Source organism: Balaenoptera ricei, chromosome 13 (genome assembly GCF_028023285.1).
Source record: "Balaenoptera ricei isolate mBalRic1 chromosome 13, mBalRic1.hap2, whole genome shotgun sequence".
Taxonomy (NCBI): Eukaryota; Metazoa; Chordata; class Mammalia; order Artiodactyla; family Balaenopteridae; genus Balaenoptera; species Balaenoptera ricei.
The window spans coordinates 35234194-35260412 of NC_082651.1; the positions used below are offsets into that span (position 1 = coordinate 35234194).

At 38.4% G+C, this 26219-nt stretch overlaps 1 long non-coding RNA gene across 1 annotated transcript in view; it reads right to left on the reverse strand.

Moving 5' to 3' along the window:
- Window positions 1–19375: 19375 nt before the first annotated feature.
- LOC132376882 (uncharacterized) overlaps window positions 19376–26219 on the reverse strand; it is a 204453-nt gene continuing 197609 nt past the window's right edge. The window contains exon 2 of the long non-coding RNA XR_009506451.1: window positions 19376–19775. This is a non-coding gene — a long non-coding RNA (uncharacterized LOC132376882). The remainder of the gene's footprint in view (window positions 19776–26219) is intronic.

A 26219-nucleotide genomic window follows, 5' to 3' on the forward strand; every position in this document is an offset into this window, starting at 1 on the left:
CCGTGGACTTGGGATGTTTGATTTAGATAGATATTTATTGATTTAGATATTTATTTAGATATTCTTTAATTTCTTGCAGTCATTTTTTGTAACTTTCAGAGTAGAAGTTTTTCTCTTCTTATGTTAAATTTACATTAATATTTTAATTTTTTTGAGGCTGTTGTGAACAGAATGGTTTCCTTTTGCTTTTCTTTTTGTTTTTGGCTGTGCTGCTTGACTTGAGGGATCTTAGTTCCCCAACCAGGGATCTAACTTATGCCCTCTTGCAGTGGAATTGCAGAGTCCTAACCACTGGACTGCCAGAGAATTCCCCCAGAATGGTTTTCTTAATTTCATTTTCAGTTTGTTAATTGCAAGTATATCATAATACAATTGATTTTTTTAATATTTAACTTTTATCCTGCAACGATGCTGACTCGTTTATTAGTTCTAAATGGTGAATGGGATTGTTTGCTTAATTGGTCTTTCTTAGCTTTCGTTGTTAGTATGTAGAAATGCAGCAGATTTCTGTGTATTAATTTCATATCCTGAAACTTTAGCGAATTCACTGATGAGCTCTAGTAGTTTTCTGGTAGCAGCTTTAGGATTTTATAGTATCATGTCATCTGTAAAAACTGACAGTTTTACTTCTTTTCCAATTTGGATTCGTTTTATTTCTTTTTCTTCTCTGCTTGCCGCGACTAGGACCTTCAAAACTATGTTGAAAAAAAGTGGCGAGAGTGGACATCCTTGTCTTGTTCCTGATCTTAGGGGAAATGCTTTCAGCTTTTCACCATTGAGTATAATGTTAGCTGTGGGTTTGTCATATATGGCCTTTATTGTGTTGAGGTATGTTCTCTCTGTGCCCACTTTCTAGAGAGTTTTTATCATAAATGTGTGTTGAAATTTGTCAAAAGCTTTTTCTGCATCTATTGAGATGATCATATGTTTTTTTTTAATAAATTTATTTTATTTATTTATTTTTGGCTGTGTTGGGTCTTCATTACTGTGTGCGGGCTTTCTCTAGTTGCAACGAGCGGGGGCTACTCTTTGTTGCGGTGTGCGGGCTTCTCATTGCGGTGGCTTCTCTTTGTTGCGGAGCACAGGCTCTAGGCGCACAGGCTTCAGTAGTTGTAGCACGCGGGCTCAGTAGTTGTGGCTCACAGGCTCTAGAGCACAGGCTCAGCAGTTGTGGCACACGGGCTTAGTTGCTTCACGGCATGTGGGATCTTCCGGGACCAGGGCTCGAATCCGTGTCCCCTGCAGTGGCAGGTGGATTCTTAACCACGGTGCCACCAGGGAAGCCCGATCATATGGTTTTTATTCTTCAGTTTGTTAATGCGGTGTATCACACTGATTGATTTGCAGATATTGAAAAATCCTTGCATCCCTGGGATGAATCCCACGTGATCATGGTGTATGAGCCTTTTAATTTATTAGTGGATTCGGTTTGCTAGTATTTTGTAGAGGATTTTTGCATCTATGTTCATCAGTGGTATTGGTCTGTAGTTTTCTTTTGTGTAATATCTTTATCTGGTTTTGGTATCAGGGTGATGGTGGCCTCCTAGAATGAGTTCAGAAGTTTTCTTTCCTCTGCAAACTTTTGGAAGGGTTTCAGAAGGATGGGTGTTAACTCTTCTCAATGTTTGGTAGAATTCACCTGTGAAGCCATTTGGTCCTGGACTTTTCTTTGTTGGGAATTTTTAAATTGCTGATTCAATTTCAGTTCTGGTAATTGGTCTGTTCATATTTTCTGTGTCTTCCTGATTCAGTCTTGGGAGGTTGTACCTTTCTAAGAATTCATCAGTTCCTTCTAGGTTGTCCGTTATATTGGCATGTAGTTGCTCATAGTAGTCTCTTATGATCCTTTGTATTTCTGTGGTGTCGGTTGTAACTTCTCCTTTTTCATTTCTGATTTTATTGATTGGGGCCCTCTCCCTTTTTTTCTTGATGAGTCTTCCTAAAGGTTTATCAATTTTGTTTATATTTTCAAAGAGCCAGCTTTTAGTTTCATTGATCTTTCCTATTGTTTTTTTTAGTCTCTATTTCATTTATTTCTGCTCTGATATTTATGATTTCTTTCCTTCTACTAACTTTGGTTTTTATTTATTCTTCTTTCTCTACTTGCTTTAGATGTAAGTTTAGGTTGTTAATTTGAGATTTTTCTTGTTTCCTGAGGTAAGCCTGTATTACTATAAACTTCCCTCTTAGAACTGCTTTGTCTGCGTCCCATAAGTCTTGGATCATCGTGCTTTCGTTTTCATTTGTCTCTAGGTAGTTTTTGATTTCCTCTTTGATTTCTTCAGTGATCCATCGGTTGTTTAGTAGCATATTGTTTAGCCTCCACGTGTTTGTGGTTTTTGCAGGTTTTTTTTCTTGTAGGTGATTTCTAGTTCCATAGAGTTGTGGTTGGAAAAGAAGCTTGATATGATTTCAGTTTTCTTAAATTTACCAAGGCTTGTTTTGTGGCCTAACATGTGATCTATCCTGGAGAATGTTACATGTGCACTTGAAAAGAATGTGCATTCTGCTGCTTTTGGGTGGAATGCTCTATAAATATCAGTTAAGTCCCTTTGGTCTAATGTGTTATTTAAGGCCTGTGTTTCCCTGTTGATTTTCTCTCTGGATGATCTGTCCATTGATGTAAGTCAGGTGTTAAAGTCCTTACTATTATTGTGCTGCTGTTGATTTCTCCTTTTATGTCTATTAATATTTTGCCTTCTGTATTCAGGTGCTCCTATGTTGGGTGCATATATATTTACAGTTGTTATATCTTCTTCTTGGATTGATCCCTTGATCATTCTGTAGTGTCCTTCTTTGTCTCCTGTGACAGTTTTTATTTTAAAGTTGATTTCATCTAATATAAATATTGGTACTCTGGCTTTCTTTCGATTTTCATTTGTGTGGACTACCTTTTCCATCCCCTCACTTTTAGTCTGTATGTGTCTCTAGATCTGTAGTGAGTCTCTTGTAGGCAGCAAATACACGGGTCTTGTTTTTGTATCCATTCAGCCAGTTTGTGTCTTTTGGTTGGAGCATTCAGTCTGTTTACGTTTAAGGTAATTATCGATATGTATGTTCGTACTGTCATTTTGTTAATTGTTTTGGATTTGTTTCTGTAGGTCTTTTTTTCCCCCTTCTTTTGTTCTCTTCTCTTGTGATTTGATGACTATCTTCAGTGTTATGTTTAGATTCCTTTTTTGTGTATGTGTGTATCTGTTACAGATTTTTGGCTTGTGGTTACCTTGAGGTTATTGTATAGCAGTCTCTGTATACATATGGTGATTCTTCTAAATTGCTGATGTCTTAATTTCAAATGCATTTGCAATTACCCTCCATGTGTACTCTCCTCCCCTCATGATTACTGTTTTTTATGTCATGTTTTACATCAAATTGTTTTGTGTATCCCTTAACTGCTTATCGTGGATACAGATGATTTTACTACTTCCGTCTTTTAATCTTCCTGCTAGCTTTGTTTGCGAATGATTTCCTACCTTTACTGTATGTTTACTGGTGAGCTTTTTTGTTCCATAGTTTTCTTATATCTAGTTGTGGCCCTTTCTTTTGCACCTGGAGAAGTTCCTTTAACATTTGTTGTAAAGCTGGTTTAGTGGTGCTGAATTCTTTTAGCCTTTGCTTGTCTGTACAGCTTTTGATTTCTCTGTCAAATCTGAACAAGAGCCTTGCTGAGTAGAGTATTCTTGGATGTAGGTTCTTCCCTTTCATCACTTGAAATATATCATGCCAGTCCCTTCCGACCTGCAGAGTGCCTGCTGAAAAGTCAACTGATAGTCTTATGGGAGTTCCTTTGTATGTTATTTGCTGCTTTCCCCTTGCTGCTTTTAGTATTCTCTGTATCTTTAATTCTTGACATTTTGATTACAGCGTGTCTTGGTGTGTTCCTCTTTGGGTTATCCTGTATGGGATTTTCTGCGCTTCTTGGACTTGGATGACTATTTCCTTTCCCAGGTTAGGGAGGTTTTCAGCTATTATCTCTTCAAATATTTTCCTGAGCTCTTTCTTTCAAATATGTTCCCGGGCTCTTTCTCTCTTCTTCTGGGACCCCTGTGGTGCGAATATTAGTGCTCTTGATGTTGTCTCAGAGATCTTTTAAACCGTTCTCATTTCTTTTCTTTTTTAAATCTTTTTTCTGTTCAGTGGCAGTGATTTCCACTACTCTGTCTTCCAGCTCACTGATCCATTCTTCTGAATCCTTTAGTCTACTTTGATTCCTTGCACTGTATTTTTCATTTCAGTTATTGTATTCTTCATCTCTGGTTGTTCTTTATATTTTCTAACTCTTTTCTTAAAACTTATAACTTCTCGTTCTGTGCATCCATTCTCCTCCTGAGTTCTTTGATCATCTGTATGATCATTACTCTGAACTATTTCTTGGGTAGATTGCCTATTTCCACTTCACTTAGTTCTTCTTCTGGGATTTTATCTTGTTCCTTCATCTGAAACATATTGCTCTGCCATCTCATTTTGTCAATAAGTTGCTATTTGTATTTTTATGTATGTAGTAGGTAAGTTACATCTGTCAACCTTGGAGAAGTGGCCCTCTGTAGGAGGCGTCCTGTGCATTTCAGCAGCACACTCCCCTCTCGTTACCCAAGCTGTGTGCTCTAGGGGTTCACCCTAAGAGGGCTACTTGGGCCTTCTGTTGTGGTGGGCTAACTATGTGGGTAGTCTGGTAGGCCCCTAGTCTGGTTGGTTGCCAGGTCCTGCCTTGTGTGGATGCTGCTGGCTGCTGTTTAGCAGGGCCTGGTCACAACGTGGCTGGTTGCAGAATGCTAGGGGCCCCGGGGCTAATGCTGGCTCACTGGTGGGTGGAGTCAGGGTCCTGAAGACCCTAGGGTTGTTGCCTACCCACTGGTAGTTGAAGCCAGATCATGGGGTTAGTGCTGGTCTACTGGCAGGCAGAGCTGGTCCCTGGAGTCCAGCTGCAGGGTCCTGGGATCCCAGAGCTCATTTCAGATTGTTGAGGGGGTGGTGTCGGTTCCTGACACAGTTGGGTACAGGGTCTGGAGTGTCCTGAAGGTTTCCTTGGCCTGCTAGTGGGCCAGTCCAAGGCCCAGCTGGTCCCAGGGTAGGCTCTGGCCTGCATTGAGGAATCATAGTTTTCTTGCTTTTGGTGCCTGCATCCTGGTGAATGAGACTGGTCTAGAAGCTTGGCCTGGCTTCCTGGTGGGAGAGTCCTGTGCCTGTCTACTGGTGGGTGGTGCTGGGTCTTGGCCCTCTGGTGGGCTGGGCCATGTCTAGGGGCTAGTCCAAAGGCAGCTGTGAGCTTTTTTGTCTTTAGGCAGCCTGTCTGCTAATGGGTGGAGCTGTGTCCTGACCCAGTTAGTTCTTTGGCCTGAGGCGTCCCAGCACTGTTGCCTGCAGGCTGTTGGGTGGGGCCAGGTTTTGGAGCTAATGAGCCAATATGTCATCCACCAACAGTGTTCCCCAATATGTCTGCCACCAGTGTCTATGTCCCCAGGGTGAGCCGCAGCCACCCTCCCCCAACCCCTGCCGCTCCAGGAGACTCTCCAAGACGAGCAGGTAGGTCTGGCCCAGGCTCCTATCAAATTACTTCTTTGGCCCTGTGTCCCAGGGTATATGAGATTTCATGTGCACCCTTTAAGGGTGATATCTCTATTTTCCCCAGTCCTGTGGGGCTCCTGCAATTAAGCCTTTCTGGCCTTCAAAGCCAAATGCTCTGTGGGCTCATCTCAACAATGCCAGACCCCCAACCTGGGAGAACCTCTGGAATATATTTACTCTCCAGTTTTCGTTGCCTACATAGGGGTTATGGAATTTGATTATATTGTGAGTCTCCCCCTATTACCGGTTTTGTTGCCATTCCTTCTTTATGTCTTTTGGTGTAGGAGATCTTTTCTGGTGGGTTCCAGTGTTTTGTGTGTGTGCGTTTTTTTTTATTGGTTGCTCTGCGGATAGTTGTGATTTTGGTGTGCTTGTGAGAGGAGGTGAGCTCAAGGTCTTTTTACTCTGCCATCTTGCCCACTTTCCTCTATACCACATTTTCTTTTTTTTTGTTTTGTTTTAATTTTTATTGGAGTATAGTTGCTTTACAGTGTTGTGTTAGTTTCTACTGTACAGCAAAGTGAACCAGCTATACGTATATATATATATAGATATCTATCTATCTATCTATATATATATATAGATAGATAGATAGATATCTATATATATATATATATATATATATATATATATCTCCCCTCTTTTTTGGATTTCCTTCCCATTTAGGTCACCACAGAGCATTGAGTAGAATTCCCTGTGCTATATACAGTAGGTTCTCATCAGTTATCTATTTTATACATAGTATCAATAGTGTATATATGTCAGTCCCAATCTCCCAATTCCTCCCACCCCCCCCCATACCACACTTTCCTTATCTATTCATCCATCAGTGGACACTTAGGTGGTTTCCATGTCTTGGCTATTTTAAATAATGCTGCAGTGAGCACAGATCTACGAATATCTCTCCAAGACCAAGCTTTCAATTGTTTTGTGTGTAGACCCAGAAGCAGAACTGCTGGATCGTATGGTAGTTGCATTTTAACTCTTTGGGTAACCTCCATACTGATTTCCATAGTGGCAACACCAATTACATTCTCACTAACAGTGCACAGAAAAAGGAACCTTTAGCTCCATAACCTCACTAATGCTTGTTATTTCTTGTCTTTTTGATGATAGCCATTCTAACAGGTGTGAGGTGATATCTCATTGTGGTTTTGGTTTACATTTCCCTGATGATTATTGGTGCTGAGCATCTTTTCCTGTATTTGTTAGCCATTCGTATGTCTTCTTCACAAAAATGTCTATTAAGATCCTGTGCCCTCATTTTTTAATTGGGTTGTTTGTTTGTTTGTTTTTATTTGAGTTGAATTCTTTGTCTATTTTGGATGTTAACCCCTTGTCAGATATGTCATTTGCAAATATCTTCTTCCATTCAGTAGTCTGATGGTTTCTTTTGCTGTGCAGAAGCCTTTCAGTTGGATGTACTCCTACTATTTACTTTCGCTTTTGTTGTCTTTGCTTTGGGCGTCAAATTCAAAAAATTATTGCTAACACCAGTGTCAAAGCTCTTACTGCCTATGTTTTCTTCTAGGAATTTTATGGTTTCAGACCTTACATTTAAATCTTCAATCCATTTAGAATTGATTTTTGTGTATGGTGTAAGATAACGCTTCAGTTTCATTCTTTTGCATGTGGCTATCGAGTTTTCCCAGTACCATTTATTGAAGAGACTATCCTTTCCCCATTGTATATTCTTGGCTGCTTTGTCATAAGGTAATTGACCTTATATGTGTGAGTTTATTTCTGGTCTCTCTATTCTTTTCCATTGATCTACATGTCTGTTTTTATGTCAGTACTATACCATTTTGATTACTGTAGCTTTGTAATATAGTTTGAAATCAGGAAGTGTGATGCCTACAGTTTTCTTCTACTTTTTAAAGATTGCTTTGGCTATTTGGAGTCTTTTGTGGTTACATACAAATTTTAGGATTGTTCAATTTTTGTGAAAAATGCCATTGGAATTTTGATAGGGATTGCATTGAATCTGTAGATTGTTTTGAGTAGTATGGACATTTTAACAATATTAATTCTTCCAATCTGTGAACACAGAATATTTTCCCATTTGTTCATGTCTTTTTCAGCTTTTTTCATCAATGTTTTCAGTATACAGGTCTTTCACCTCCTTGGTTAAATTTATTCCTAGGTATTTTATTCTTTTGATGCAATTATGAACAGGATTGTTTTAATTTGTTTTTCTGGCAGTTTATTATTAATGTATAGAAATGCAACAGATCTTTGTCTGTTAAATAATTTTGTATACTGCAACTTTACTGAATGTTTTAGTTGTAACAGTTTTTTTGGTGGCGTCTTTAGGGTTTTCTATATCTAAAACCATGTCATTTTCACATAGTGACAATTTTGCTTCTCTTCTGATTTGGGTGCCTTTTGTTTCTTTTTCTTGCCTAATTGCTCTGGCTAGAACTTCCAATACTGTGTTCAATAAACGTGATGCCGGTGGATATCCTTGTCTTGTTCCTGATCTTAGAGGAAATGCTTTCCATTTTTCACCATTGAGTATGTTAGCTATGGTCTTGTCAGAAATGGTCGTGAGCTATGTTTCCTGTATACCTACTTTGTTGAGAGTTTTTATCATGAATGGATTTTGAGTTTTCTCAAATGCTTTTTCTACATCTATTGACTATATGATTTTTGTCCTTTATTTGGTTAGTGTCATGTACCACATTGATTGATTTGTAAGATGTTGAATCATCCTTGCATTCCTGGAATAAATCCCACTTGATCATAGTGTATAATCCTTTTAATATATTATTGAATTTGGTGTGCTAATGTTTTGTTTGGTTTCTTTTTGCATCTATGTTCATCAGGGATATTGGCTTGTAATTTTTTTGTAGTGTATCTACACTGGGTATCTAGGTAACGTCTGGATAACAGGGTAATGTGGGCCTTATAAAATAAGTTTGGAAGTGTTCTCTCCTGTTCTGCTTATTGGAAGAGTTTGAGAATCTTTCATATTAATCCTTCCTTAAGTGTTCGGTAGAATTCAGCAGTGAAGCCACCTGGTCCTGGACTTTTGTTCATTGGGAGGTTTGAGAGTCTTTTTATCCTTTAGATATAAAAGCAGACTCCATGTATCCCACTATATTTTCGGGAAATTGTCTTAGGGATTCCCAGAGTATTTTGTGAAAATTCTGATTACCAATAATCTATAGAGAAGGTAAAATGGATCCCATAGTTACAAGTGATACTGTGTTTCATATGTATGTCTGTTTCTTCCATGACTTCGAACTCTAAAAATGTGTATGGAAACTGAATTAACGTTTGCAATTATGGTTTATAGTTGTTAAGATGTTCTACATCTTAAAATGCCTATTTTGATATAGAATGACTGTCAAAATGTGAAGATGGAAGATGGTAAATTATAGTAGGTGTATTTTACCACAATAAAAAAAATGGAGGGGGTGTGAAGATGGTTCAGAAAAAAGAATTTTTCAAGGCTCTAAAACATACAAAGAGTTGGAGTTTTAAAAATTCCATCCATTTAATTACTGATGATAAAAATAAAGTCTCAGGTTTCTTAGCTGAAAATGAGATTAATAATACCTCTCTCTCAGTTTGATAAGAGGGGAAAAAACAGATATAGAGCATATATCATAATAGCCCACACATAGCAAGCAGTAATACATAGCAGCTGCTGTTACAATCCCAAGAACCTAAATGCCCTCCTCAAGGTCATACAGCCAGTCTGTGGCAGAATCCAGCCCAGAATCTGGGTCTTTTGATCCTGAGTCTCTTAAACTATTACCATGCCAATCTAGCCACTAGGCACAAGGCATGAATCCTTTGTCCAGGCAGTGAATTTTCTGAATCTTTATATAGACCATTCTTTCCTTCAGTCTTTGTTTTGTATCTAAAGAATTAAATGTGAATACTATTTCTAAAGGGAATGCAAATATTTTGAAAGTCCTTCAAAATCTTTTTTTTTTTTTTTTTTTTTCACCTTTTCAGAGTCCAGATGTCATTCAGAATTTGAAAATACCACCCATTCTGTCTTCAGGTCAGCTAAGTTTTACTTTCATCATCCAGTGCACCTACCAAGTGATCAAGATTTTTGCCATGAATCCTTAGGAAGAAGAGTTTTCATGAGGCATTCTTGGAAAGATTCCTTTCAGCATCATCCAGACAAACAAAGAGAACACACTTGTCTTCCTTCCTCTTATCAAAATGTGGCAAAGACAAAGTCAGATTATACCAGAATAGAGAGCCTCAGTATCAATGTAAGCTTGGAAAACAAAGAAGTACAGCATACTACTAAAAGTCAGGCTAGAGATTTTCCAAAATATGACAAACAAGTTAATGACCTAAAAAGGGATCATAAGGCCACCCCAGAGTTAACAACTCAGCACACTGTGAGTTTAAATGAACTCTGGAACAGGTATCAGGAGCGACAGAGGCAACAGAAACCTCCTGAGTTCAGTGCCAAGAAGGAACTTTCCTTGGTGGAGCGACTTGATCGTTTGGCTAAACTTCTTCAGCGTCCCATCACACATTCTCTCCAGCCCTCAGAAAGTACACAGGATGATAGCAAGGGGGAACAAGATGTTAAGGAATGGAGTGGTAGACAGCAACAGCAGAACAACAAGCTTCAGAAAAACAAACGGTATAAAAGCCTGGAGAAATGCCGTAAAAACACAGGCGATCTTAAAAAAAAAACAAGGTTCTTTCTACTCATCAAGCTGGGAGGGCCAATCAGATTACAATTGAACAGATTAAATTTGATAAATATATTCTGAGAAAACAGCCAGGTTTTCATTATAGAAATAACACTTCTTCAGATTCTAGACACTCAGAGGAGAGTGAGCTGCTCACAGATACTGCCGCCAACATCCTTTCCACCACCACTTCTGTGGAATCAGATATATTGACCCAAACAGATAAGGAAGTGACTCTGCATGAGAGGGGCAGCTCTATTTCCACCATTGATACTGCCCGACTGACTGAGCCATGCTTTTGGCCATGAAAGAGTTTGTTTGTCACCCAGGCGAATTAAACTAGACAGCAGCATCACCGACCATCAGAGGAGATACCTTGAGAAGCGGAGCGAGAAAAACAAGAAACCATTGAATACAGGTTACCCCCAAATTACTTCAGAGCACACCAGAAGGAAACACATCCAGGTACATGGCTACAAATTCCATCTGGCAATGTGACTGCATTTTTCATGGACTTTTTAGTTAAGCTTTGCACACAGGTGAAAAATAGCCAATTGCCCTTTCCTCACTATAACATTTCTTACCAGCTGGAAAAGAGTGAGAAAGTGTAGTACAGTGCTGTTTGAGTCGTCATGCTTTTCATCAACACTCATTTACGAATTACCCTTTGGATGAAAGGCTTTGCTGCTAAATGCTTCAAAATCTGCAAAGTCTATACCTTTGGTACAGGGGAGCTTCAAGTTTAGAATGACCTCCATTCTGAACAATATTGCCTGGTTTTTTTTGCCTGTTGGTTTTTGTTTATTCATTCCTTCCTGTCTTTTAAGAAATTTTGAGGTGCTTTTAAGCGCGCGCACACACACACACACAGACACATACATATATAAGTAATATGATATGATTGTTTTTTAAGTAAATGAAGAATTGGAATGATGGAAAATTAGACTGAAGCCAGGGAGGGGTGAGCTACAACATGATTTGAAAAATAAATACATGAAGAATTAAGAGTGACGGGAAGGCAAGTTGATACCTTGTGGATGTGGTTGCTAAAAATGAGCCACAAATTTTGCTTTATGTTTTCTAGCAATTAGTGTTGCTAGAATTTTGTGATCACTTACATAACTCGAATATAAAAGCAAGCGAAATTTTCAAAAGCATTACAGATATTTCTGGTACTGAGACTTCTTAAATTTCTCTCGTCTGTCCTCATAAAGAAGGCGTTGTGGTGTAACAAAATCCTCAACGGCGTCCTTACAGTACATTCTCAGTAACAACAATCATGTAAGGCTAATAGGGCCTTAGTTTAGGGAATTCCATAAAGGCAGATTTCAAGGGGTCAGTAAATGCAGACCATTACTTTAACCCAAGATAAAATTGATTTGGAGAGGTGCTCTCCAAATAGGGATACTTGCAAAATGGTTCATTGGAGTATGAACCTTTTAAAATTTATATTTTTGTATATGTTTTACAGGGCATGAGTACAGCAATAATATATAATTTATAAATAAGTATCTACTTTAGTAGTTTGTACTCAAAAATATTTTATCAGTGGGACCCCATGATCAAAACAATTTGGAGACCACTAGTTTAGCTGAAAGAAGGCACAAAACATTCAGACATTTAACCATAAATATTATTTCTCAATTGAGTTTTTGGTAGGTATTAAATGACAGTAATTACACATATAAATAGTACAATAAGACTCTTTTTTAAAGTAAGCCAAAAATTGGGACAGACACAGATTGAGGCTTTTTGTTCCATAGAGGAGGTAGGGGGAAAAGATGCAGATAGAGGGGTTTTTGGTGTGTGTACTAAAATACATATACGTAACAAAGTTTACAGTTTTATCATTTTAAAGTATGCAGTTCAGTGGCGCTGAGTATATTCACAGTGTCTTACAACTATCACCACTATCTAGTTCCAGAGCTTTTTCATCACCCTAGTGGAAACCTCATACCCATTAAGCAGTTACTCTCTATTCCCCCTTCCTACCAGCCCCTGTCAATCACTAATCTACTTTTTGCCTCTGTGACCTTGCCTATTCTGGTTATTTCATTTAATTGGAATCATATCATATGTGGCCTTTGTGTCAGTCTTCTTTGACTCTAGAATAATCTTTCTGAGATTTATCCATGTCCCAGCATCTGTCAGTACTTCATTGCTTTTTATGGCTGAATAATATTTCATTATATGTTTAGACACATTTTGTCTATGTGTTCATCCATTCATGAACATTTAGGTTGTTTCTACCTTTTGGCTATTGTGAATAGACCTGATATGAACATTTGTGTACAAGTTTTTATTTGAACAGCTACATACAGTTCTTTTGGGTATACATGTAAGAGTTGAAAATGCTGGGTCATTTGGTAGTTTTATTTTAAGCTTATTTAGGAACCATCAAACTGTTTTTCACAGTGGCCACACCATTTTACATTCCCAGCAGCAATTTCTAAGGGTTCCAATTTCTCCACATTCACCAACACTCTTTGTTTACTTTTTTTTTTTTTTTTTTGCCATCCCAGTAGGTACAAAGTGGTATCTCACACTCATTGTCATTTTGATTGTGGTTTGTTTTGCCTTTCCCTTTGCATAATGACTAATGATGTTAAGTATCTTTTTATGTGCTTGTTGGCCATTTTAAAAATTTAATTAATTAATTAATTAATTAATTTTTGGCTGCATTTGGTCTTCGTTGCTGTGCATAGGCTTTCTCTAGTTGTGGCGAGCGGGGGCTACTCTTCGTTGTGGCGTGTGGGCTTCTCATTGCGGTGGCGTCTCTCGTTGCAAAGCACGGGCCCTAGGTGCGTGGGCTTCAGTAGTTGTGGCTTGCTGGCTCAGTACTTGTGGCTCGTGGGCTCTAGAGTGCAGGCTCAGTAGTGTGGCGCCTGGGCTTAGTTGCTCCGTGGCATGTGGGATCTTCCTGGACCAGGGCATGAACCCTGCGTTGTCAGGTGGATTCTTAACCACTGAGCCACCAGGGAAGTCCCTGCCCACTTTTTAATTAAGTTGTTTGGCCTTTTTGTTTTTGAGTTGTAAGAGTTCTTTATATATTCTGGATTGTGGAATCTTATCAGATGTGTAATTTGCAAATATTTGCTTCCACTCTCTGGGTTGTGTTTTCACTCACTTACTACTGTTTTGTGAAGCACAGCAGTTTACTTTCAGTGAAGCCCCAGTGTACCTATTTTTTCTTTTGTTGCCTGTGCTTTTGGTGTCATATTTAAGAAACCATTGCCAAATCCAAAGTCATGAAGATTTGTCCGTATATTTTCTTTCAAGAATTTTATACTTTTAGTTCTTTCATTTGCATCTTGGATGTATATTGAGTTAATTTATTTATATGGTATGAGGTAGGGGTCAAACATTCTTTCCACATGGAATTGTCCCAAAATCAGCTGTTGAGACTGTTCTTTCTCCATTGAATGGTCTTGGCACCCTTGTCAAAAATCAGTTGACCATAGATGTGAGGGTTTATTTCTAGGCTCTCAGTTCTGTTCCATTGATCTATATGCCGATCTGTATGCCATTACTGCACTGATCTGGTTACTGGAGCTTTGTTGTAAGTTTTAAAATTGAGAAGTATGAGTCTTCCAACTTTGTTCTTTTTAAAGACTGTTTTGGCCAATCAGGGCCCTTGTGTCTCCATATGAATTTTAGGATCAGCTTTTTTTCATTTCTGCTGAAAAGGTTGTTGGGAATCTTATGTTAATTGCATTTAATATGTAGCTTGCTTTGGGGTTTATTGCCATCTTAACAACATTGTCTTCCAGCCGATGAACACAGGATGTTTTTCAATTTATTTAGGTCTTTAATTTCTTCCAGTAAGGTCTTGTAGTTGCCAATGTACAAGTGTTATACCTTCTTGTCTAAATTCATTCCTAAGTATTTGATTCTCGTGTTTTCTTTCTTTTTCTTTATTATTTTTAATTGTGGTAATATATGCATAACAAAATTTATCATCTTAACCATTTTTTCTTTGTAATTCTAGTTTATTTATTTTTCTTCCAGTTTTATCGATTTAATTGACATACAGCACTGTTTGTTTGAGTACAGCATAATGATTTGACTTACATACATCATGAAATGATTATCACAGTAAGTTTAGTGAACATCTATCATCTCATACAGATACCAAATTAAAGACATAGAAAAAAAAATTTTCCTTGTGATGAGAACTCTTAGGATTTACTCTCTTAACCACTTTCATCTATAATATACAGCAGTGTTAGTTTTATTTATCATGTTGTACATTACATCCTTAAGAGTTGTTTACCTTATAACTGGAAGTTTGACTGCCCTCAACCAATTCCCACTCCCTCCCCCCACCCGTTGCCTCTGTTAACCACAAATCTGATCTCTTTCTATGAGTTTGTTATCTTGTTTCTGAAGTATAATTAATCTACAACATTCTGTTAGTTCCTGTGCACAAAATAGTGATTTGATATTTCTATACATTTCAAACACCACGGTAAGTCTAGTTACGATATGCCACTATGCAAAGATATTACATAGTTATTGACTGTATTCCCCACACTGTACACTTAATACCCGAGACTCATTTATTTTACAAATGGAAGTTTGGACTTCTTAATCTCCCTCACTTATTTCTTTCCTCCCTTCACCACCTCCCCTCTGACAACCACCTGTTTGTTTTCTATCTATAACTCTGTTTCTGTTTTGTTATGTTTGTTTGTTTTGGTTTTTAGATTTCACTTAGCATAATACCCTCTAGGTCCATCCATGTTGTTGCAAATGGCAAGATTTCATTCTTTTTATGGCTGAGCAATATTCCATTTCATAAATATATACACCACATTTTCTTTATCCATGGGCATTTAGGTTGCTTCCATATCTTGGCTATTGTAAATAATGCTGCAGTGACCATAGGGGTGTATATACCTTTTCGAATGAGTGTTTTTGTTTTCTTCAGAAAAATACCCATATGTTAATTGTTGGATCATGTGATAGTTCTGTTTTTAATTTTGTGAGGAGCCTCCAAACTGTTTTCCATAGTGGCTGCACCAATTTACATTCCCACCAACAGTGCACGAGTGTTCCCTTTTCTCTTCATCCTTGCCAGTACTTGTTGTATTTTGCTAATAGCCATTCTGACAAGTGGGAGGTGATATTTCATTGTGGTTTTGATTTTCATTTCCCTGATGATTAATGATGTTGAGCATCTTTTCATGTGCCTCTTGGCCATCTGTATGTCTTCTTTGCAAAAATGTCTATTCAGATCCTTTGCCCATTTTTAAAAATCAGGTTGTTTGGGTTTTTGATGTTGAGTTGTATGAGTTCTTTGTATATTCTGGGTATTAACCCCTTATCAGATAGATTGCTTGCAGATATCTTCTCCCATTCAGTAGATGATAGTTCCCTTCACTGTGGAAAAGCTCTTTAGTTTGATGTAGTCCCATTTGTTTATTTTTGGTTTTGTTTCCCTTGCCTGAGGAGACATATGCAAAAAAAAATTATTAAGATCAGTGTCAAAGAGCTTAGTGCCTGTGTTTTCTTCAGGAAGTTTTGTCTCTTTTTTTGGTTGTGGTTTCAGTTCTTACATTTAAGTCTTTAATCCATTTTGAATTTGTTTTTGTGCATGGTGTAGTTTAATGGTATTAAATACATTCATATTGTTGTGCAGACATCACCGTCACCCATCTCTAGAACTCTTTTCATCTTGCAAAACTGAATTTCTACATTGACTCAAATAGCAACTCCCCATTCCACCTTATGCTCAAGCCCCTGGCAACCACCATTCTAAGAATTTGACTACTCTAGGTACCTCACGTAATTGGAATACAGTATTTGTCCTTAAGTAACAAGTTTACTTCACTTAGCATAATGTCCTCAAGGATCATCAGTGTTGTACTATCTGACAGGATTGTCTTTTTTTTAAGACTGAATGATACTGCGTTGTATGTATATACCACATTTTGTTTGTTCATTCATTCATCCATCCGTTAATAGATACTTGTGTTGCTTCCACCTTTAGACCATTGTGAATAATGCTGCTATGAACATGAGTGTACAAATATCCATTCAAGATCCTACTTTCAATTTTGGGGGTTACATATCCAGAAGTGGAATGGCTGGATTATATGGTAGTTCTATTTTTAATTATTTGAGGAACCACCCTACTGTTTTCCACAGCAGCTGCCCATTTTACAGTCCCACCAACAGCACACAATGGTTCCACTTTTTCCACATCTTTGTCAACACTTGTTATTTTCTGTTTTTTTTTTTATAGTGGCATCCTAGTGTGTATGAAGTGATATGTTTTTGACTTGCATTTCTTTCATGATTATATTGAGCATCTTTTTATATACTTCTTGGCCATTTGTATATCATCTTTGGAGAAATGTCTATTCAAGTACTTTGCCCATTCTTGAATCGCGTTATTTTTTGGTCATTGAGTTGTAGTAGTTCTTTACATATTCTGAGTATTAACCTCTTATCAGATATATGATTTATAAATTTTTCTCCCAGTCAGTGGGTTGCCTTCTCACCTTTGTTGATTGTGTCCTTTGATGCCCAGAAATTTTTAATATTGATGTAGTCCCAATTGTCGAGTTTTACTTTTGCTGCCTGTGCTTTTGGTGTCATATCTAAGAAGTCATTACCAAGTCCAATGCCATGAAGCTTTTCCCCTGTGTGTTCTTCCAAGAATGTTATGGTTTTAGGTCTTTAATCCATTTTGAGGTAATTTTTGTATACGATGTAAGATAAGGCTCCAACTTCATTCTTTTTTTTTTTTCCCCATTTCATTCTTTTTAAGAGCATGTGCATATCCAGTTTTCCCAGCACCATTTGTTAAGGAGACTGCTCTTTTCCTGTTGAATGGTCTTGGCCCCTTGTCAAGGGTCAGAGATCATTTGACCATGTGGCACAAAGGTTTATTTCTGGGCTCTCTATTCTAGTCCATTGATCTATTTATCTTTATGCCAGTACCACAGTGTTATTGTATTACTGTTTTGAAATCAGGAAGTGTGAATCCTCCAACTTTGTTGTTCTCTTTCAAAGTTGTTTTGGTTCTTCAGGGTTTCTTATCATTTTTAATGATTTCTTATTGTTTTCCTTTTTTTTTATTGCTATATGATTTTCTTTGAGTTGTTTTTTTTTGCTAACTTAGCAGCCATGTAATTAACAAATATGCTTAAGCTACTGTCTCAATGTACCACTCAGATATGAAATAGTATCTATTGACTCCATTATATAAAAAATTAAGAAACTGGTTGCACTTGCCCTACTTCTCCCCACTCTCCACCTACACACACTTCCCCCAACATAACAATATTCGTTAATTTTGTGAATGTTGTCTCAGTTCATTATGGTAGTATTACTACTGTATTGATTAGCTTTATTTTTAAGAAGTATAGCATTTTTCTTCCATGTTATAAGCAAAATCACCATTTTATGTGTTTTTTAAAGGGGGTCAATATCATCAGTCTTTTCAGTGTAACTGTTTGTGAGTTTATTAATTTAAATAATTTTATTATTTAGCTAGATTTTTCAACAGTTGTTCAGGAGTGAGCATCTCTTCAGTTCTTATAAATTTGAGATTATCATTCTGTAACCTTTGTATAGGAATAACAACTTGTTTGGGTATAAAACTTTTGAATAATAATCTTTAATTCAAAACTCAGTCAGATTTGCTCCCCCTTTCTGGGCACATACAATTAATATTTCTGTGCCAGAGGCAACCCTAATATTTTTTCCCTATTGGATCCTGGATTGTTGTTGGGTTTTTAAAATTTAAGTTTTCTTACTTTCCCAGGGTATGTCTCAGCGTTGGTCAATCTCTATTGATTTTTTAAAAATAAAATTTACATACCTTACAATTCATTCTTGTAAAGTATACAATTCAGTGGTTTTTAATATATTCAGAGGAGGTTATACAACTGTCACCACTAATTCCAGAACTTTTTGTCATACCAAAAAGAAACCCTGTGCCCCTTCACAGTCATTTCCTAGCCTTCAACCATTAATCTACTTTCTGTATCTATGGATTTGCCCATTGGGCACATTTTCTATAAGCAAATCATGCAATATGTGGCCTTTTGTGTCTGGCTTCTTTTACTTAATATTTTCAAGGTTCATCCATTTTGTAGCAGGAATCAGTACTTGTTGTTTGTTATGAACAGTAACAAACAGTATTTCAAATACATATACAACATGTTTATTCATGAGTTGTTGGACATGTGGATTGTTTCTGCTTTTTTGGCCATTATGAAAAATGCTGCTGTAAACATTAATGCACAGGTTTTTGTGTGGACATGTTCCTTCAATTTTCTTACGTATATACCTAGGCGTAGAATTGCTGGATCATATGGTAACTCTGTTTAAGCTTCTGAGTAACTGCCAAAGTGTTTTCCAAAGTGGCTGCACCATTTTATATTCCCACCTGGATCATATTTCAGTTTGTCTACATCCTCATCAACACTTGTTGTCTGTCTTTTGATAATAACTATCTTAATGGGTGTGAAGAGGTATCTCACTTTTTAATGATTTTAATTTGCATTTCGCTAATGACTAAGATGTTGAGCATCTTTTCATATGCTTATTGGCCATTTGTTTACCTTTAGAGAAATGTCTATTCCAATCCTTTGCCCATTTTAAAATTGGCTTATTTGTCATTTTATTACTGAGTTCTGTTTCTTTGTCTATTCTGAATACAAGTCCCTTATTAGGATATGTTTTGCAAACATGTTCTTTCATTCTGTGCCATCCTTTTCACTTTCTTGATGACTTTACTTGTGGTACAAAAGTTTTAATTTTGACAAAGTACAATTTGTCTGTTTCTTCTTTTGTCACTTGTGCTTTTCATGTCATATCTAAAACTATTGTCTAACCCAAGGTTACAAAATATTTACTCTTTATTTTCTTCTAAAAGTTTTATAATTGTAGTTCTTACTTTTAGTTCTATGATCATTTTTTAGTTAACTTTTGTATGTGGCATTGAGGTAGTACAGTTTTATTCTTTTGCCTGTGGATAGCCAGTGTCGTAGTACCATTTGTTGCAAAGACTATTCTTTCTTCCATTGAATTGTCTGGGCACCCTTGGCAAAAATCAATTGATCATAAGAAAAAAAAAATCAGAAAAATAAAAATAAACTTAAAAAATGAAAAAAAAAAGCGATTGATTATAAATGTAAGGGTTTATTCTAGACTATAAACCCTATTTTATTGATCTATATGTCACTCTTTATGCCACTACCACACTGTCTAATTAGTGTGACTCCTCCAACTTTGTTTTTTCTTTTTCAAGATTGTTTTATCTATTCTTAGGTCATAGGAATATTCAGATCAGCTTGTCAATAATTTCTGCCAAAAAGAAAAAAAAAAAGACAACTTGAATCTTGGGTAGGGATTGCATTGAAACTGTAGAAAAATTTAGGGAGTACTGCTGTCATAACGATATTAAATCTTCTAATCCATGAACTGGGGTGTTTTTCCATTTATTTAGGTCATCTTTAATTTCTTCAACGATGTTCGTGGGTTCCACTTCTTTGTAGTTTGGCACTTCTGTTGTTAAAAGTATCCCTGAGGGGGGAGAAGAGAAGATGGCGGAAGAGTAAGACGCGGAGATCACCTTCCTTCCCACAGATACAGTAGAAATACATCTACACGTGGAACTGCTCCTACAGAACACCCACTGAATGCTGGCAGAAAACGTCAGACCTACCAAAAGGCAAGAAACTCCCCCCGTACTTGGGTAGGGCAAAAGAAAAAAGAAATAACAGAGACAAAAGAATAGGGACGGCACCTGCACCAGTGGGAGGGAGCTGTGAAGGAGGAAAGATTTCCACGCACTAGGAAGCCCCTTCGCGGGCAGAGACTGCGGGTGGCAGAGGGGGGAAGCTTCGGAGCCACGGAGGAGAGCGCAGCCACAGGGGTGCAGAGGGCAAAGCGGAGAGATTCCCGCACGGAGGATCAGTGCCGACCAGCACTCAGCAGCCCGAGAGGCTTGTCGGCTCACCCGCCGGGGCGGGCGGGGCTGGGAGTTGAGGCTCGGGCTTCGGTCGGATCGCAGGGAGAGGACTGGGGTTGGCGGCGTGAACACAGCCTGAAGGGGTTAGCGCACCACAGCTGGCTGGGAGGGAGACCGGGAAAAAGTCTGCAGCTGCCAAAGAGGCAAGAGACTTTTTCTTGCCTCTTTGTTTCGCGGCGCGCAAGGAGAGGGAATTCAGAGCGCCGCCTAAACGAACTCCAGAGACGGGCGCGAGCCGCGGCTATCAGCGCGGACCCCAGAGACGGGCGTGAGACGCTGGGGCTGCTGCTGCCGCCTCCAAAAATCCTGTGTGCGAGCACAGGTCACTCTCCACACCGCCCCTCCCAGGAGCCTGTGCAGCCCACCACTGCCAGGGTCCCGTGATCCAGGGACAACTTCCCCGGGAGAACGCACGGCGCGCCTCAGGCTGGTGCCACGTCACGCCGGCCTCTGCCGCCGCAGGCTCGCCCCGCCTCCTCTGTACCCCTCCCTCCCCGCGGCCTGGGTGAGCCAGAGCCCCCGAAGCAGCTGCTCCTTTAACCCCGTCCTGTCTGGGCGGGGAACAGACGCCCTCAGGCGACCTACACGCAGAGGCGGGTCCAAATCCAAAGCTGATCCCCAGGAGCTGTGCGAACAGAGAAGAGAAGGGGAAATCTCTCCCAGCAGCCTCAGAAGCAGCGGATTAAAACTCCACAAACAACTTGATGTGCCTGCATCTGTTGAATACCTGAATAGACAACGAATCATCCCAAATTCAGGAGGTGGACTTAGGGAGCAGGATATATTAATTTTTCCCCTTTTCCTTTTTTTGTGAGTGTATATGTATATGCTTCTGGGTGAGATTTTGTCTGTATAGCTTTGCTTTATAATAGCTTTCTTTTACTTCACTATATTATAGCCTCTTTCTTTCTTTCTTTCTATTTTTTCTCCCTTTTACTCTGAGCCGTGTGGACGAAAGGCTCTTGGTGCTCCAGCCAGGCATCAGGGCTGTACCTCTGAGGTGGGAGAGCCAACTTCAGGACACTGGTCCACAAGAGACCTCCCAGCTCCACGTAATACCAAACGGCAAAAATCTCTCAGAGATCTCCATCTCAACATCAAGACCCAGCATCACTCAATGACCAGCAAGCTACAGTGCTGAACACCCTATGCCAAACAACTAGCAAGACAGGAACACAGCCCCATCCATTAGCAGAGAGGCTGCCTAAAATCATAATAAGGCCTCAGACACCCCAAAATACACCACCAGACGTGGACGTGCCCACCAGAAAGACAAGATCCAGCCTCATCCACCAGAACTCAGGCACTAGTCCCCCCCACCAGGAAGCCTACACAACCCACTGAACCAACCTTAGCCACTGGGGACAGATACCAAAAGCAACGGGAACTACGAACCTGCAGCCTGTGAAAAGAAGACCCCAAACACAGTAAGATAAGCAAAATGAGATGACAGAAAAACACACAGCAGATGAAGGAGCAGGGTCAAAACACACCAGACTTAACAAATGAAGAGGAAATAGGTAGTCTACCTGAAAAAGAATTCAGAATAATGATAGTAAGGATGATCCAAAATCTGGGAAATAGTATAGACAAAATGCAAGAAACATTTAACAAGGACGTAGAAGAACTAAAGAGGAACCAAGCAATGATGAAAAACACAATAAATGAAATTAAAAATACTCTAGATGGGATCAATAGCAGAATAACTGAGGCAGAAGAAAGGATAAGTGACCTGGAAGATAAAATGGTGGAAATAACTACTGCAGAGCAGGATAAAGAAAAAAGAATGAAAAGAACTGAGGAAAGTCTCAGAGACCTCTGGGACAACATTAAACGCACCAACATTCGAATTATAGGGGTCCCAGAAGAAGAAGAGAAAAAGAAAGGGACTGAGAAAATATTTGAAGAGATTATAGTTGAAAACTTCCCTAATATGGGAAAGGAAATAGTTAACCAAGTCCTGGAAGCACAGAGAGTCCCATACAGGATAAACCCAAGGAGAAACACGCCAAGACACATATTAATCAAACTGTCAAAAATTAAATATAAGGAAAACATATTAAAAGCAGCAAGGGAAAAACAACAAATAACACACAAGGGAATCCCCATAAGGTTAACATCTGATCTTTCAGCAGAAACTCTGCAAGCCAGAAGGGAGTGGCAGGATATACTTAAAGTGATGAAGGAGAAAAACCTACAACCAAGATTACTCTACCCAGCAGGGATCTCATTCAGATGTGATGGAGAAATGAAAACCTTTACAGACAAGCAAAAGCTGAGAGAGTTCAGCACCACCAAACCAGCTTTACAACAAATGCTAAAGGAACTTCTCTAGGCAAGAAACACAAGAGAAGGAAAACACCTACAATAACAAACCCAAAACAGTTACGAAAATGGGACTAGGAACATACATATCGATAATTACCTTGAATGTAAATGGATTAAATGCTCCCACCAAAAGACACAGGCTGGCTGAATGGATACAAAAACAAGACCCATATATATGCTGTCTACAAGAGACCCACTTCAGACCTAGAGACACATACAGACTGAAAGTGAGGGGATGGAAAAAGATATTCCATGCAAATGGAAATCAAAAGAAAGCTGGAGTAGCAATTCTCATATCAGACAAAATAGACTTTAAAATAAAGACTATTACAAGAGACAAAGAAGGACACTATATAATGATCAAGGGATCGATCCAAGAGGAAGGTATAACAATTGTAAATATTTATGCACCCAACATAGGAGCACCTCAATACAGAAGGCAAATACTAACAGCCATAAAAGGGGAAATCGACAGCAACACAATCATAGTAGGGGACTTTAACACCCCACTTTCACCAATGGACAGATCATCCAAAATGAAAATAAATAAGGAAACACAAGCTTTAAATGATACATTAAACAAGATGGACTTAATTGATATTTATAGGACATTCCACCCAAAAACAACAGAATACACATTTTTCTCAAGTGCTCATGGAACATTCTCCAGGATAGATCATATCTTGGGTCACAAATCAAGCCTTGGTAAATTTAAGAAAATTGAAATCGTATCAAGTATCTTTTCCGACCACAACGCTATGAGACTAGATATCAATTACAGGAAAAGATCTGTAAATAATACAAACACATGGAGGCTACACAATACACTACTTAATAACGAAGTGATCACTGAAGAAATCAAAGGGGAAATCAAAAAATACCTAGAAACAAATGACAATGGAGATACGACGACCCAAAACCTATGGGACGCAGCAAAAGCAGTGCTAAGAGGGAAGTTTATAGCAATACAAGCCTACCTCAAGAAACAGGAAACATCTCGAATAAACAACCTAACCTTGCACCTAAAGCAATTAGAGAAAGAAGAACAAAAAAACCCCAAAGCCAGCAGAAGGAAAGAAATCATAAAGATTAGGTCAGAAATAAATGAAAAAGAAATGAAGGAAACAATAGCAAAAATCAATGAAACTAAAAGCTGGTTCTTTGAGAAGATAAACAAAATTGATAAACCATTAGCCAGACTCATCAAGAGAAAAAGGGAGAAGACTCAAATCAATAGAATTAGAAATGAAAAAGGAGAAGTAACCACTGACACTGCAGAGATACAAACGATCATGAGAGATTACTACAAGCAACTCTATGCCAATAAAATGGACAACCTGGAAGAAATGGACAGATTCTTAGAAATGCACAAACTGCCGAGACTGAACCAGGAAGAAATAGAAAATATGAACAGACCAATCACAAGCACTGAAATTGAAACTGTGATTAAAAACCTTCCAACAAACAAAAACCCAGGACCAGATGGCTTCACAGGCGAATTCTATCAAACATTTAGAGAAGAGCTAACACCTATCCTTCTCAAACTCTTCCAAAATATTGCAGAGGGAGGAACACTCCCCAACTCATTCTACGAGGCCACCATCACCCTGATACCAAAACCAGACAAAGATGTCACAAAGAAAGAAAACTACAGGCCAATATCACTGATGAACATAGATGCAAAAATCCTCAACAAAATACTAGCAAACAGAATCCAACAGCACATTAAAAGGATCATACACCATGATCAAGTGGGGTTTATCCCAGGAATGCAAGGATTCTTCAACATACGCAAATCAATCAATGTGATACACCATATTAACAAACTGAAGGAGAAAAACCATATGATCATCTCAATAGATGCAGAGAAAGCTTTCGACAAAATTCAACACCCATTTATGATAAAAGCCCTGCAGAAAGTAGGCATAGAGGGAACCTTCCTCAACATAATAAAGGCCATATATGACAAACCCACAGCCAACATTGTCCTCAATGGTGAAAAACTGAAACCATTTCCACTAAGATCAGGAACAAGACAAGGTTGCCCACTCTCACCACTATTATTCAACATAGTTTTGGAAGTGTTAGCCACAGCAATCAGAGAAGACAAAGAAATAAAAGGAATCCAAATCAGAAAAGAAGAAGTAAAGCTGTCACTATTTGCAGATGACATGATACTATACATAGAGAATCCTAAAGATGCTACCAGAAAACTCCTAGAGCTAATCAATGAATTTGGTAAAGTAGCAGGATACAAAATTAATGCACAGAAATCTCTTGCATTTCTATACACTAATGACGAAAAATCTGAAAGTGAAATTAAGAAAACACTCCCGTTTACCATTGCAGCAAAAAGAATAAAATATCTAGGAATAAACCTACCTAAGGAGACAAAAGACCTGTATGCAGAAAATTATAAGACACTGATGAAAGAAATTAAAGATGATACAAATAGATGGAGAGATATACCATGTTCCTGGATTGGAAGAATCAACATTGTGAAAATGACTCTACTACCCAAAGAAATCTACAGATTCAATGCAATCCCTATCAAACTACCACTGGCATTTTTCACAGAACTAGAACCAAAAATTTCACAATTTCTATGGAGACACAAAAGACCCCGAATAGCCAAAGCAATCTTGAGAACGAAAAATGGAGCTGGAGGAATCGGGCTCCCTGACTTCAGACTATATTACAAAGCTACAGTAATCAAGACAGTTTGGTACTGGCACAAAAACAGAAATATAGATCAATGGAACAGGATAGAAAGCCCAGAGATAAACCCACACACATATGGTCACCTTATCTTTGATAAAGGAGGCAAGCATATACAGTGGAGAAAAGACAGCCTCTTCAATAAGTGGTGCTGGGAAAATTGGACAGGTACATGTAAAAGTATGAAATTAGAACACTCCCTGACACCATGCACAAAAATAAACTCAAAATGGATTAAAGACCTAAGTGTAAGGGCAGACACTATCAAACTCTTAGAGGAAAACATAGGCAGAACACTCTATGACATACATCACAGCAAGATTCTTTTTGACCCAGCTCCCAGAGAAATGGAAATAAGAACACAAATAAACAAATGGGACCTAATGAAACTTAAAAGCTTTTGCACAGCAAAGGAAACCATAAACAAGACCAAAAGACAACCCTCAGAATGGGAGAAAATATTTGCAAATGAAGCAACTGACAAAGGATTAATCTCCAAGATTTATAAGCAGCTCATGCAGCTCAATAACAAAAAAACAAACAACCCAATCCAAAAATGGGCAGAAGACCTAAATAGACATTTCTCCAAAGAAGATATACAGATGGCCTACAGACACATGAAAGAATGCTCAACATCATTAATCATTAGAGAAATGCAAATCAAAACTACAATGAGATATCATCTCACACCGGTCAGAATGGCCATCATCAAAAAATCTAGAAACAATAAATGCTGGAGAGGGTGTGGAGGAAAGGGAACACTCTTGCACTGTTGGTGGGAATGTAAATTGATACAGCCACTACGGAGAACAGTATGGAGGTTCCTTAAAAAACTACAAATAGAACTACCATACGACCCAGCAATCCCACTCCTGGGCATATACCCTGAGAAAACCATAGGTCAAAAAGAGTCATGTACCAAAATGTTCATTGCAGCTCTATTTACAATA